This window comes from Perognathus longimembris, chromosome 7 (genome assembly GCF_023159225.1).
Source record: "Perognathus longimembris pacificus isolate PPM17 chromosome 7, ASM2315922v1, whole genome shotgun sequence".
NCBI lineage: Eukaryota > Metazoa > Chordata > Mammalia > Rodentia > Heteromyidae > Perognathus > Perognathus longimembris.
In genome coordinates, this window is record NC_063167.1 from 37,245,906 (window position 1) to 37,260,572 (window position 14,667).

Below are 14,667 nucleotides of genomic sequence, written 5' to 3' on the forward strand. Positions count from 1 at the left end.
TTCTCCCAGTCTGTGGGCTTTCTGTTTATCTTGAGAGCTATGTCCTTTGCCGTGCAGAAGCTCTGGAGTTTGATGCAATCCCATTTGTCCAACCTTTCTTTGATTTGTAGCCTTTCAGGGTCTTTGTTAAGGAAGTTCTGTCCTGTGCCAAGGAGCCCAAGTGTTTCTCCTACTCCTTCCTTTAGTGTCTTCAGGGTGCCTGTTTTGATTTCAAGGTCTTTAATCCATTTGGAATTGATTTTGGTGCAGGGTGATATATAAGGATCTAGTTTTAGTTTGTTGCATGTGTTGAGCCAGTTTTGCCAGCACCACTTGTTAAAGAGGCTATCTTTCTTCCATACTATTGTTTTAGCTCCTTTATCAAAGATTAAGTAGGCATAGTTCTGTGGGTTTAATTCTGGGTCTTCAATTCTGTTCCATTGGTCTTCAGGCCTGTTCCGGTGCCAATACCAAGCTGTTTTTATTACTATAGCTTTATAATACAGCTTGAAGTTGGGTATTGTAATTCCTCCAGCACTGTTCTTTCTGCTTAGGAGTGTTTTTGCTATTCTAGGTCTTTTATTGTTCCATATGAATTTCTGGATTGCTTCCTCTATTTCATTAAAGAATGGTGTTGGGATATTAATGGGTATTGCATTGAATTTGTAGATAGCCTTTGGCAATATTGCCATTTTGATTATATTAATCCTCCCAATCCAGGAGCATGGGAGATTTTTCCATTTTCTTAGTTCTGACTTAATTTCATTTTTCAAGCTTTTAAAGTTCTCTTCAAAGAGGTCTTTCACTTCTTTGGTTAAGGTTATTCCTAGGTATTTTATGTTTTTGGGGGCTATTGCAAAAGGAGTTGCTTTCCTGATTTCAGCCTCGGTCTTCGGGTTGTTAGCATAGAGAAAGGCCGTTGATTTTTGAAGGTTTATTTTATATCCTGCAACTTTGCCAAAGTTTTGGATCAGCTCTAGTAGCTTGGGGGTAGAGTCTATGGGATTCTTTAGGTATAGGATCATGTCATCTGCGAAGAGAGAAAGTTTAACTTCATCTTTTCCTATTTGGATCCCCTTTATATTCTCTTCTTGCCTAATTGCTCTGGCTAGGAATTCTAGTACTATGTTGAAGAGCAGGGGAGAGAGTGGACATCCCTGCCTTGTTCCTGATTTTAAAGGGAATGGCTTTAGTTTTTCACCATTTAGAGTTATGCTTGCTGTTGGTTTGTCATAAACTGCCTTGATTATATTCAGGAATGTTCCCTGGAATCCCAGTTTTTCCAGGGCTTTTAGCATAAATGGGTGCTGGATTTTATCGAACGCTTTTTCCGCATCCAGCGATAAAACCATGTGGTTCTTTACCTTGCTCCGGTTGATGTGGTGGATTACATTAATTGACTTGCGTATATTAAACCAGCTTTGCATCCCTGGGATGAATCCAGTTTGATCGTGGTGTATGATTTTTTTGATGACTTGTTGAAGTCGATTGGCCAGAATTTTGTTGAGAATTTTTGCATCTATGTTCATCAGGGAGATTGGTCTGTAGTCCTCTTTCCGTGATGAGTCCCTGCCTGGTTTTGGGATGAGGGTTATACTGGCTTCATAAAATGAGTCTGGCAGTGAACGTTCTCTTTCAATTTCATTGAAGAGTTTGAGAAATATTGGAGTGAGTTCTGTTTTGAAGGCCTTGTAGAATTCTGCTGTGAATCCATCTGGACCTGGGCTTTTCTTGGATGGGAGATCATTTATTGCTGTTTCTATTTCAATACTGGATATGGGTCTGTTTAGAAGGTTTAAGTCTTCATAGTTGAGTTTGGGGGTATCAATTTTTTCTAGGAAATCATCCATTTCTTCCAAGTTCTCGAATTTGTTGGCATAAAGGTTTGCAAAATAGTCCCTTATTATTTTCTGAATTTCGGTTATTTCTGTGGTGATGCTACCTGTTTCATCTCTTATCTTGTTTATTTGAGTGTGCTGCCTTCGTTCTTTGGTCAGGTTTGCCAGGGGTCTGTCTATCTTGTTGATTTTTTCAAAGAACCAACTCTTTGTTTTGTTGATTCTTTCGATGGTTTTTTTCGTCTCTAATTGATTTAATTCTGATTTGATTTTAATTATTTGCTTCCGTCTATTGACTTGGGGTTTGGCTTGCTGTTCTCTCTCCAGAAAATTAAGGTGCTTCCTTAAATTACTGAGTTGCTGTTTCTCCAGTTTGTTGATGTATGTACTCAGAGATATAAATTTTCCTCTAAGTACTGCCTTTGCTGTGTCCCAAAGGAGCTGGTACTTTGTGCCCTCAACTTGGTTGAAGTCCATAAACATTTGAATTTCTGTTTTAATTTCTTCAATGATCCACTGATGGTTCAGCAGTGTGTTCTTTAGTCTCCATGAATTGTGGGATTTTCTGTGGTGGCTGAATGAGTTGAGCTCTAATTTTATTCCATTGTGGTCTGAAAGAATGCAGGGAATGATTTTGATACTTCTGAATTTGTACAGATTTTCTTTGTGCCCTAAGATGTGATCTATTTTGGAGAATGTTCCGTGTGCTGCCGAAAAGAATGTGTATTCTGTCCTTGCTGGGTGGAATATTCTGTAGATGTCGATTAAGTCTAGTTGGTCTATGCAATTGTTTAGTTCTGTGGTTTCTTTGTTCAGTTTTTGGCGTGTTGATCTGTCCAGAGGTGATAGTGGAGTGTTAAAGTCCCCCACTATCATTGTGTTTGGGTCTATGAATGTTTTTAGAGCCAGTAGTGTTTGTTTGATGAAGTTGGGTGCTCCTGCATTTGGCGTGTAGATATTTAGGATGGTTATTTCTTCCTGTTGGAGAGATCCTTTTACTAGTATGTAGTAACCTTCTTTGTCTCTTCTTACCTTTTTTAATTTGAAGTCAATTTTGTCTGATACTAGGATTGCAACTCCAGCCTGCTTATGGGGGCCATTTGCTTGATAGATTTGTTTCCAGCCTTTCACTTTTAGAAGATGTTTACTTTTGCTGGATAGATGTGTCTCTTGGAGGCAGCAGAAAGATGGATCTTGATTTTTGATCCAACTTATGAGCCTATGTCGTTTGATTGGAGAATTAAGTCCATTAATGTTGACAGTTAGGATTGAGAGGTGATCGTTTGTTCCTTTCATTATCACTGTCTTGTTTGAAGCTGTGTCTTCCCATTTCTTGATCTAGTGTTTACTAATTAGGGTTCATTTCTCTGTCTGTGTTGGGATCCTGATTATTTTCCCTGTATAGTACATCTTTAAGGATTTTGTGTAAAGCTGGTTTGGTGGAGATATATTGTTTCAGTTTTTCCTTATTGTGGAAGACTTTTATTTGACCTTCGGCTATGAAGGAGAGTTTGGCGGGGTACAGAATTCTTGGTTGGTAGTTATTTTTATTTAGAGTTTGGTATACTTCATTCCAGGCTCTCCTTGCTTTCATGGTCTCTGCTGAGAAGTCTGGGGTAATTCTGATTGCTTTTCCTTTATATGTGATTGTTTTCTTTGCCCTAACAGCTTTGAGTATTTTTTCCTTGCACTCTGCAGAAGCTGTTTTGATCACAATGTGTCGATGGGAAGTCCTATTCTGGTCTGGTCGATTTGGGGTTCTAAATGCTTCTTGTATCTGTATAGGCCTTTCCTTCTGGATATTTGGGAAGTTCTCAGCTAATATTCTGTTAAATAGGTTGCCTATCCCATTAACCTCTTTCTCCAAGTTTTCCTCAATACCTATTATCCTTAAATTGGGCTTCCTGATTGTGTCTTGAATCTCCTGTAGCGATCTGTTTTGTTGCTTGGACTGGATTTGTATTGATTTTTGATCTTTCTCCATAGAATCTAAGGAATCTTCAGCTCCTGAGATTCGATCCTCTGCTTCAGTTAGTCGGGACTGTAGGCTAACTACTTGATTTCGAATCTCTTTTCCTTCTGACTGGTCTTTCCTGATGTTTTCCATGTCATTTCTTAGGTCCTGTATGGACTTCTTTACTTCATTAACTTCATTACTTTGGTTTTGAGTGTTGTCTCTCAAATCTTTAAGTTGGGTAGCTATCTTTTCATTTGACTCTTGAAGCTCACTTATCTTTCTATTTGTGGATGCCATGAAATTCTCCATTAATTTTTGCTTTGCCTCCTCACGCTCTAACATAATTGACTGAAGAGATTCAAACTTTTCATTTATCATGTTTATCAGTAAACTTTGTAGAGCATTTTGGGGGTTTTCTTCTATGTTTTTGATTGACTGCTCTGCTTCCTGCTTGTTTTGGGTGGGGGATAAGACTTCATTATTTGCCATCTTTCTTGTGTTTCTTCTGCCCATTTGAATTGGGAATGCCAACCTACCAGCACCTGTGAGCACTGTTTAAGACCCAAAGCAGCCCTTACCAAGCACTGTTGTGTAAATCTTACAATTTCACAATTATAAACAGATAACTTGTATACCTGTCTATAAAGTTAGATTTGGTGTTCTAAAGAATACAATTTCAATATAACATCTGATCCTGGGCCCTGTATTCAGTAGTTACTTATTTACTGTTACAACCTTATACGCAATTCTTGTTTTTATATTAAGTTCTTTTAGGACTGGCTTTCTCTGTGATCCCCTTTGATTCACTCGTATTAAGCTGTGATATCCTCTATCCAATAACCAGAAGTCAATGGAACCTGGAGGTCCAGGCAGTAAGTCCGGAGGGTAAGTTGGAGGTAGTAAAGAGAATAGAGTAAACTGTATTGGGGGGGTGGTGGTGGTGATTTTGGTTTAGTTTCAGTGACGTGGAAATGTGGAGAAGAGTAGAATCAGTAGAAAGAACATTCATAAAATGACAGACACTGGAGAGTTAGCAGAAAAGGGTGTAGGTGTTATTTATAGGAAAGTAATTTTTATAGGAAGAGGACGCAATGAGAGAAATGAAGTAAAAATACTGGAAGACAGATACACAAAACAGAGAAAAATTATTTAACAAGGAAGTATAAGTAAATAAAAAGGAAAATAACCGAAAAGGAACAAACCTAGCAAATAAACAAACACACAAAAAAACTTGATACAACAAACCAGTAAAAATGGAAAACAAACAAACAAACCAAAAAAAAAACAAAAAAACAAAAGAAAAAACAGCCAATGATGTTTCAGGTGTGAAAAAATTAAAAAGAAAATTTAAAAGAAAAGTTAAAAAAAAATGTTTGAAAAGAAAAAGAAACCAGTCTCTCGTTTCCCTGCAATGGACTGCAGTCTATTTTCCTGATTGGCTGATTTGACTTGATTTCAGTTGGCAAGGGGTGGTTCTGTTCTGACTTTCTCCCCTGTTGGTGCAATCGTGGGTCTCTGAGGTTCGTACAGCTTGCAGGCAGGCCTTGGGCGTCCTCTGTCGATGGGGACGTGGGCAGTCACAGGAACTGTGGCTCCTCTGTCTGCTGTTGGGCCGCTGCCTTTGATGCCTGGTCTTGACTAGACTGTGAACTCAGCAGAGCATGGCGCCTCTAGCCTGTTTTGCTCCACTAAGAGTTGCTTGCCTGAGGGAGGCGGCCTCCTTGGCATAGGTAGCTATGGAATGCAGCTCCGTTTTGGGCTGGGAATTAGTTTCCTCTGTGACGGGACCGTTTAGCTGTCCCCGGAACTGTTTGTTCCTCCTTCTGTTGTTTCCGTGCCCCTGGTAGCTGCTCCCAGCTTTTGCTTTAAGTTTAGAAGTTCCGGCGGGCAGGGCGGGGCTTCTCTGGCTAGGCCCCGGACTCGCCTCCCACCAGGGCAGGGGGCGTTCTTCTGGGCGGAGCTGGTTCTCACTGATTCCGCCCCTCCTGCCCTTTTCAAAGATGGCTTTTTTGACCTCGCTTTCCCCAGGCCCGCTTCAGTTTCAGTCTGGTCTGACCCTATGCCAGTGGCAAAGATGGCGCTTTGCTCTGGCGGTGGGGACAGGGATGCCTTCCAGAAGCTGGACTGTGGGCACAAGCGAAAATAATTTTTTTTTTTTTTTTTTTTTGCGGGGTACTCACGCGGTCTCTGCGATGTCAGGTCCTCCGTGCTCGGCTGCCGTCTGGAGTATTTCTCGCTTTAGCTGCGTGGAGTGCTGGGGGCTGTGCCCGGCACTGTGCCGGAGCCGGCGCTGGCGCCGCGGCGGGATGCCGCCTGGAGCTCAAAACTGTGTTTTCAGACCAGCAAAGTCGATTTTTCCTTCCTGTAGAGAATCCCTGTACTGTTAGAAGTTACTTTGGCTGTCTTTCTCGGAGAAACAGTTTCTATGAGGTGAGAAAACTACCATATGAGAGGGAGCTCTGCAGGGCACAGCCGCTCCTCCGCCGTCTTCTCCTATCTCCCCTGGATGATAAATTCTTGTTGTGAACACAACCTTAGATGGTTTGAAGGGGTAGTCTGTAGGAAAATGAATTGTCAAAAAGAATACACTTCCTTGATATGGGCTGTCTTTAGGTCCCATAATTGTAGCTTGCCAGTGAAACATGTCATTCCCAACTCGACTGCAGAACATTGTGCTGGAGGGTCATGGGCCAAATTACTAAGTTCTGGGGTGTCTGGGGAGAGAGTGTGTCTTCGTCTCACACCAGCTCTGCCAGATACAGATGCAGAGGGACCAGGGCCTCTCTGGAGCAGCTGCCTTTGGGCCTTTTCTCCATTCAGCAGCTGGTGCCTTCCAGTCCCAAAGGGGCTCACGCATACTACACAGCCATGAGATGTTTTCTCTGACAGAACTACTCCACATACATTATTTGGTATAAGATAGTAAAGAAGTAATTTAACATAGTGGAAAGAATATGAACTTGATTGGCAAACAACTGTGGATTCAGATCAAGGTAACACCATTTTTAAACTCTGGAACTTGGGACAAATACAGTTAACATCGCTGAGCCTCATCTGTCAAATTGTGGTAATAATAGAAGAGTTGTCATGAGGATTAAAGGAGATGTAAAGCTGGTCCACATATGGCTTGGCATAGAGGAGGCTCAAAAGATGCTTGTTCCCTTCCTTTCTATATCCTAGGGGTCTTTTTTTTTTTAAGAGACAAATTACTCCCTCTCATAGCTTCTATAATTGTGCTGTATTTTCTGAAAGGAGAGAGCACTAATCTAGTATATCACTTTTGAAACGTTGCTTACCTAATTTTTCAGATCAAAGATGGGATGGGTCTCTTTTCTTTGCATTTTATAAAAGGCATCCCGTTACTATCTGGTCTTAATTCATAAAGCAACATCAAAGAAAATTCTGCCCTGGGAGGTGTGCCAGCCCCTCTCTTGGGATTTGTGCTTCCATTCTCTGTGGAATTAGAAGCTGAAAGCTTCGTGCTGCTGGAGAAAACTGTACCAAACTAGTACTCAGAATGCCTTTAGTTATCAGGGCTCTCATGTAGGGGATTATTTTAGGCTAAAACGGTGTCTTTCTTTTTTAATGTTATTATAAAGGTGATGAACAGAGGGCTTACAGTTACATAAGTCAGGTAATGAGTACTTTTCTTTTTGGACAATGTTACCCCTTCCCTCTTTGTTTCCCAGTATTTCTCTCTTGTCCCCACTCATAAATTGTACAGTTCATTTTCAACACAGTGTCTACTGAGTACCACTCCTGCATTTGTTCACTCTTAAGCTGTGTCTTTCAAAGAGAAATATTGAAGTAATAATCCCAGGCTCTTCATGATGTGACTGTTTTTTTTTTTAATTTTTATTATCAAACTGATGTACAGAGAGGTTACAGTTTCATACGTTAGGCATTGGATACATTTCCTGTACTGTTTGTTACCTCGTCCCTCATTCTGCCCTCCCCCCTCCCCCCTCCCCCCTTCCCTTTCCCCCCCATGAGTTTTCAGTTCATTTACACCAAACAGTTTTGCAAGTATTGCTTTCGTAGTTGTTTATCTTTGAAGGCGTTTCAGTTGTAGTTGTTGAGTACGGTAGATTTTTCATGGTGAATACAATGCGAATGGTGTCCTTATGATGATATGAAGGTACAACCACATGGGGAAAAGGTCAAGTAATGAAGAAGCTGCAGCTACAAGTCAAGGAATGCCAGGGATTGGTGGTGACCTCCACTAGAAGCTAGGAAGAGGCAAGGAAGGATTCTCCCCTACAGATTTCAGTGGGAAATTGTGTTATAGACACAATTTGTACTTTCTGACTGTGAGATGAGACATTTCTGTTGCTCTAAGCTATTTGGTTGTTGGTATTTTGTGTTTGTCAGTCTAGAAATGAGTACATGTTTTATCTCCATCTTAGGCATGAAGGCACTTGGGCTCCCAAATATCCTCATTACTACAGCATCAATGATTTAGTATGGCACGTGAATAAGTGAGTTAATGGGTGTGATGTGAATCACAGGTCACATGGTGAGCTGGAGATAAAGTCTGCTCTAGATACTGTTTTTGGATGCCTTCTAGCTGTTCACAAGCAGAACAATAGTAGGATGATAATAATAGTGGCTGTTGGTCTTCCTGGTTACTAGGAGCTTTAAGTCTACAAGCTTCATTTTTCTCATTTGTAGCCTTTTATGTAGTCCAACAACAAAGCTGACAATAAGAGCCTGTGGTTACCTCCTCAATCCTCCTTCTTCTCCTCTTGCTCCTCCTCGTCCTCCTTCATTTTTTTGGTGCTGGTCCTGGGCTCAAACTTAGAGCCTGGCACTGTCCCTGAGCTTCTTTTGCTCAAGGCTAGTGCTTCACTTCAGCTCCACTTCAGCTTTTTGATGGTTAATTGGAAGGAAATAAGAGTGTCATGGACTTTCCTACCCAGGCTGGTTTTGAACCACGATCCTTAGATCTCAATCTCTGGGTAGATTGCAGGCATGAACCATTGGTGCTTGGCCTATTCTTATTTATTAAGTGGTTTACACTTTTAAAAATCTTCATTTAGTACTCATAATAGTCCTTGAGGTATAAGTTCTAAAAAGATGCCAGAGACCTAGTTCACTCACTTTCAACCATGCTAGGACACAAGAGGGTAAAAATAGTCCTCACCAGAATTAACAACATAAGTTTTTGTTGTGTAAGTCATCTATAATATGGCAATATAGCTTACAAAGTGGAAGGTATAGATATTCTAGGGCCAAAAACTCAATTAGAACCTCTTACACACATGCATAAAGAGATTTGTGTAGAAATGTTCATGGCAACCTTCTTCACAACAGGAAAAAATGGAAATAAATGCCATTCTCAGGAGAATGGTCTAAATACAATGTGGTATGTATTATGATATATGCTGTGAAAATAAATGAATACTATGCAGGATGTAAATGAATGAGTTCGGTTATACCTGTCAATATAATGTTAAGTAGAGAAGCAATGTGTAGAGGGTTAAGTTCAATTTGTTAAAGTTTTAAGATGTGCAAAAATAGTATTACTGTTTTATAAGTATGGAAGTATTAGAAATGAAAGCCTATGAAGGAGAAAGTAATATGTAAACTTTAGGACAGTGATTTTTCCCTGGGGAGCAGGGAGAGGAAAGAGATTAAGAAGCATGATATCAGCACCATCTGTAATATTTTACTTCTCAAAACAAGTGATGCGTACACAGGTGTTCATTATACTCGTTAGTGATTTATTTTATGTGCCTGAAACAACAACAACAATACTAATACATTATTCTCTATAGTATATTACTTTTTTATGGTTTGAAAACAGAGAAAAAAGTTTCCCTTCACCTAGTTACAAAAAGTTGAATTAATTTGAAGAGCTCTGGAAAACCTGGTAAGAGAAACAAATGTAATCAGTTAGCAAGTCAGACTGGTGTGTGTAGCATTAGGTGGAACTTGGATATTAGTTTGCATGTAGAATAAGCCATTTGAAGTTTGTCCCTGAAGAATAATCTCCTTTTTGGCTAGCAAGGACCTTTGGGACTTGGCTCCTCTTCCTTCCCCATCCTCACCTGCCTGCCCCTGCCTCAGGGGTTTTCTTCTAGTGACTTCAAACTCCTGGCCAGTTTCCAGTTACTTTACATTTTGGTGCATGATTTCTCATAATTTCCTATGCTATACCTATGCTCGAGTATCTTTTTCTCTATGTTGGATGGCCACATATTTCTTTCTAGAGCTTGTTACAGTAATGCTGTGTCTGGAAAGTTTACCTTCTCTGAAGGATAAATTAGGTTTTCCTTTGAACTCTCAGAGCTCCTTAGATCCTTGTCTTTTATCTTTCTGCTCCCAGCAAAGTGCCAGAGTTAACAGAAAATCTCTAGGAACAAATGTCATTATAATAACAATGTGCAAAGTGGGTATTTGCTCTCATTCTTTTCTTGCTACATTCTTAAATAGTTGTACAATGGGGTTTAATTACACAAGTCAGATTGTGATGAGTACAATTCATCTTCAACAATGTTATCTCTTCCATTGTTCTACCCTCCTCTCTCCCAATCTCAAGTCATTCTTGAGTGTTTATAGTAGTCTGCATGGTTATACAGTCACATCTCAGTGTGAAGTAGCTCCTCCTATTCCCAGTTAAGACTTGGGTAAGACCTTAGAGAAAGGAACTCAGGAAAGGAAAGGATGAGGTGGAAGGGTGGATGGGAAGATATCACAGTGATGGGTCTGACGTGAGGGATTTCCCCACAGGCACTCAGAAGTGGATTCTGGATGGGTAAAGACCCAGGACTCTTCATCCTTGGCCAGGACTTTCTTCTGTTCTACCTTCTGTGGCTTGAGAGAACAGCTGCTCTGTATCATCTTATTAAAATCTCTTCCAATGCTTGAAACAGGAAATGACTTTCCAGTTCTGAGGTAGTGAAACTTGGTCAGCTGTAGCAGGTGGCTTGGAAGCGCCCATGATAAGAGGCACTGGAGAACAGACAAGCCTCAGGAAAGCAATATTAAACTTGAGCAGGGTCTCAGAAAGGCCTTTGTAGCTAAATCAAGTTAAAGTAAGCTTGTTTCCAAGGGTCTGGTGACCCTTCTAAACACACTCACACATCTGGATGTTGGATTGAATCCCAACAGAAACTTGTCCTTAAAGATCATCTAGGGACATACTTTAGTGCAAGAAAGGAATGGAGTGATGAATTATCACATGGATGATACTCACCAGGTGTTCATCATTGGAAGAGAATATAAGATACAGGCCATAAACAAGACAAGGCTTCCTCAGCATTAGGAGTCATGTGACTAGTTGTGCTCTATTATCTTGGATTCTTAGAGCCAACCCAGGGTCTGGAACATGACACTCTTTCCCTAAAATTTGCTGATGGAATGGATGAGCTCTCGTGAAATTGCCTGATTGGAAAAAGCCTAACCAGTTACCTGTTATGTGTCTGGTTTGGGAGAGAGTTGGTGGCAAAATATAAGAAGACTCTTGAAATAGCCTTTGACATCAGACAACCAGGCATATGCTAGATCTAGATCACCAGCTGTATTCAAACCAGGGAAAGGCCCAGCAGGGTTTTTAATGAGTAAGGATCAGGGTTTGGGGGACTATGATGGTAGGGTTCCAGCAGTGCCTGATTTAACCTCCCTCTGGCCCTCTGAAATACTGTCCTGAGCATGAAACAAAATAGAGAGTTGCAACAGTCTGGAAGGAATGACTTTTTACAGATAATTTGAAGGCCTCTGGAAGGGATTTGTCTGGCCACAGCATTGATGCGACGGGATTGAGAAATAAGTGGCAACGGCCTAAAATCAGAACCACAGTGTTAGACTGGAACATCTACTTCTGTATTAATGTTCCACCTCCTGTTGCTTGAGAACAGCCTTCTGAATTAGCCTCTTCCTACTTTCCATCCTTCCATACTCCATCCTAACTTTTCCTACTCTTTCTCCACCCAACCTGTGGGCCAGGCACAAGAGGAAAGGATATAGAAATAATCTTCTGGGGAAAAATGCTAAGTTGGGTTTTGACATTGAGAACTTTGTAAAGTTTTCATTTATATTACTTTCATATATAACTGCAAATGTAAATATTATTTAATGTTTCTATCTAGCTAGGCATTCAGGAGGTAAGTATCCAGGTATAGCTAATATCTTATAGTATTGTGCAACTAAAATATAATTTTGTGGTCTTTAAATCACCCACCTATCCTGTACCTCTTTTTTTTTTGTTTGTTTGTTTTTTGGCCAGTCCTGGGCCTTGGACTCAGGGCCTGAGCACTGTCCCTGGCTTCTTCCCGCTCAAGGCTAGCACTCCGCCACCTGAGCCACAGCGCCGCTTCTGGCCGTTTTCTGTATATGTGGTGCTGGGGAATCGAACCTAGGGCCTCGTGTATCCGAGGCAGGCACTCTTGCCACTAGGCTATATCCCCAGCCCTATCCTGTACCTCTTTATTCACCAAGAAAACTGATGCTTATTGAATTCTTCTTCCTAAGGATCCTCAGGAGAGAAATGGATTCCTTTTGTGTTTTGAGATTTATGGTGTATTAAAATCTGAAGAACTGCCACCAAAACAGGGTGAAATAACTGTCATTGATTTTAAATGCTTTATGCAACATCTTTAGTGCCTAAATCACATTTCACTAATTTGTTTATTTCTCAGCATGTAAAAAGCATAGCAATTGAAATAACTTGGCCGATGTGAAGTCTAAGAATGTGTGTGTGTGTGTGTGTGTGTGTGTGTGTGTGTGTGTGTGTAGGTTGTGTGTATGTATGCTAAATAATGTCATTCAAAAGTTTGAGTCCACAAGGTTAGCTTAAGAAATGCATAGTGATATCCTGAATTTTTATTTAAAGTTAATTAGCAGGTTTATATAAATATTATTTCACAATATAGCACAGGTGATATGGCCTGGTAATATGTCACAAGTTCAAGAAGTATGGAAAACAATTTTTGCAGCCTTATGTGGCTGCATTTCCAGACCAAAGTAGAAATTCTCCCAATTATCACTGACCAGCTTGGTGGCTTCCTGACTGTGTACCCCTTCTTTGGCACTCTGTTCTCACCAGTGAAATGCAAGGCTGGGTATTGAACATTGACCTCCATCATCCCATGTCTCTCCAGGGTGATTTTCCTAACTTGGCTGGCCGGGCTAGTGACTCATTACATCTTCATCTGAAAAAATGATGGATTGGAATGGACATCTTGTGGTGCTCTACCACATCAGAGGGCCTATGAGTGCAATTCATTTTACAGAAAATGCGTAATTGAATTGAAATATGCTGTTCTCATGCTGCTTCTGTGGCTGCCACTACTCTGTTACCACTACCACACTGATTCATGGCCAGGTGACAGCACACTGCTTAGCTGCCAGGACAACTGACCTCAGACAGCCCAGCCTACCTACACAGCCCTGGGGGCAGGAGGGGGCTCCTCTTAAACCTCCAAACCCAATATATAACTTCAGGCCCAGCTGCATCAAAACCACTAGGAAATAGTTTCCCTGGCATTGGATGGAGAAGTTGTGGGATTTCTTCTCCTGAGAATCACTAGGCAATTCCTTGGTTTTTGCAAAAGAAGTGCCCACAAAGACTTTGAAACTAAGAGAAAGATTGTCTTCTGAGGAGTTATGACTGTAAGTCAAAAATACTTTGAAAAATTGGCAGCTTTCATCTTTGAAAAATAGATGGACTCTAAGACCTGAAGGATACCAACATATATAAAGAAAAATGAGCCATCAAGTTAAAAGATATAAATTAAAGGTGTCACTAAGGCAGCATTTATCTAAATACAGCTCAGGGGAGGCATCCCATAAAGCTAAACATGAATGAATGGTGGCTTTCGGAAGAAGAACTCTTGTCTGCTGGGAACAGCATGAAGTACCTTTCACACACTATCCCTCCTAATACTTCAAATAGCCAAAAGAGCTCAATATCCATACCACATTTCATAGACAAGAAAACCAAACTGCGGCTCAGAAGAAACATATGGCTATGGAGAGCCCACGATGAATGGGCCTGGAGCTAGCTGGAAATTGGACTCAAGACTGTGGGATTCCTAAGCTGCAGTCCTCATGTTATATGCACAAGTCATAAACCAGCTGTACCCTCACTTAGGCCTTCTTCATAGGAGACAGAGCCAAATGGTTTCTTGGTGGATAGGAGTGACTATAGGTGGAGTTGTTGCCCCCAAATTCATATACTGAGGCCCTAATCCTTGGAGATGGGACTTTTGTGAGGTGATGAGGGTCAGAGGAGTTCATGGTGATGGGGATCTATGACAGGACTAATACATTTATTTTTTTCTTTATTGTCAAAATGAAGCACAGAGAGGACAGTTTCATATGTAAGGCAGTGAGTACATTTCTCATCCAACTTGTTACCTCTTCCCTCGTTCCCACCCACCTTCCTCCTCCCCATTTCCCTCTCCCCAACCCATGAGTTGTACAGTTGGTTTATACCATATAGTTTTGTAAGTATTGCTGTTGCATTGGTTTGTCTTTTTATCCTTTGTCTCTCGATTTTGGTATCTCCTTTCCCTTCTCTAGTTCCAATACACGTATATACAATATCCAGGGTACTAAAATCAATTACAGTGATATCAAGGGTAAAACCACGGGAAGGGAGTACAGAAAAAAAGAAAGGAAAAAAGGATTAATGCATTTCTGAGACACCTGCACCAAGTATGCTAATGCTCACTTGTAATTCCAATTATTCAGAAGACAGTGATAAGAGGACCTCAGTCGGAGACTGGGTCGGACAAAACTGCAAGATATTATCTGAACACAAATGAAAGTAGCAAGGTCTGGGGACATGGATTAAGTGCTAAAACTCTTGGTTAGGAAGCCTGAGGCCCTGAGGACAGTCCTTAGTAAAGCAGGAGGAGCAGGAAGAAGAAAGAAAAAAAAGAAGAAGAA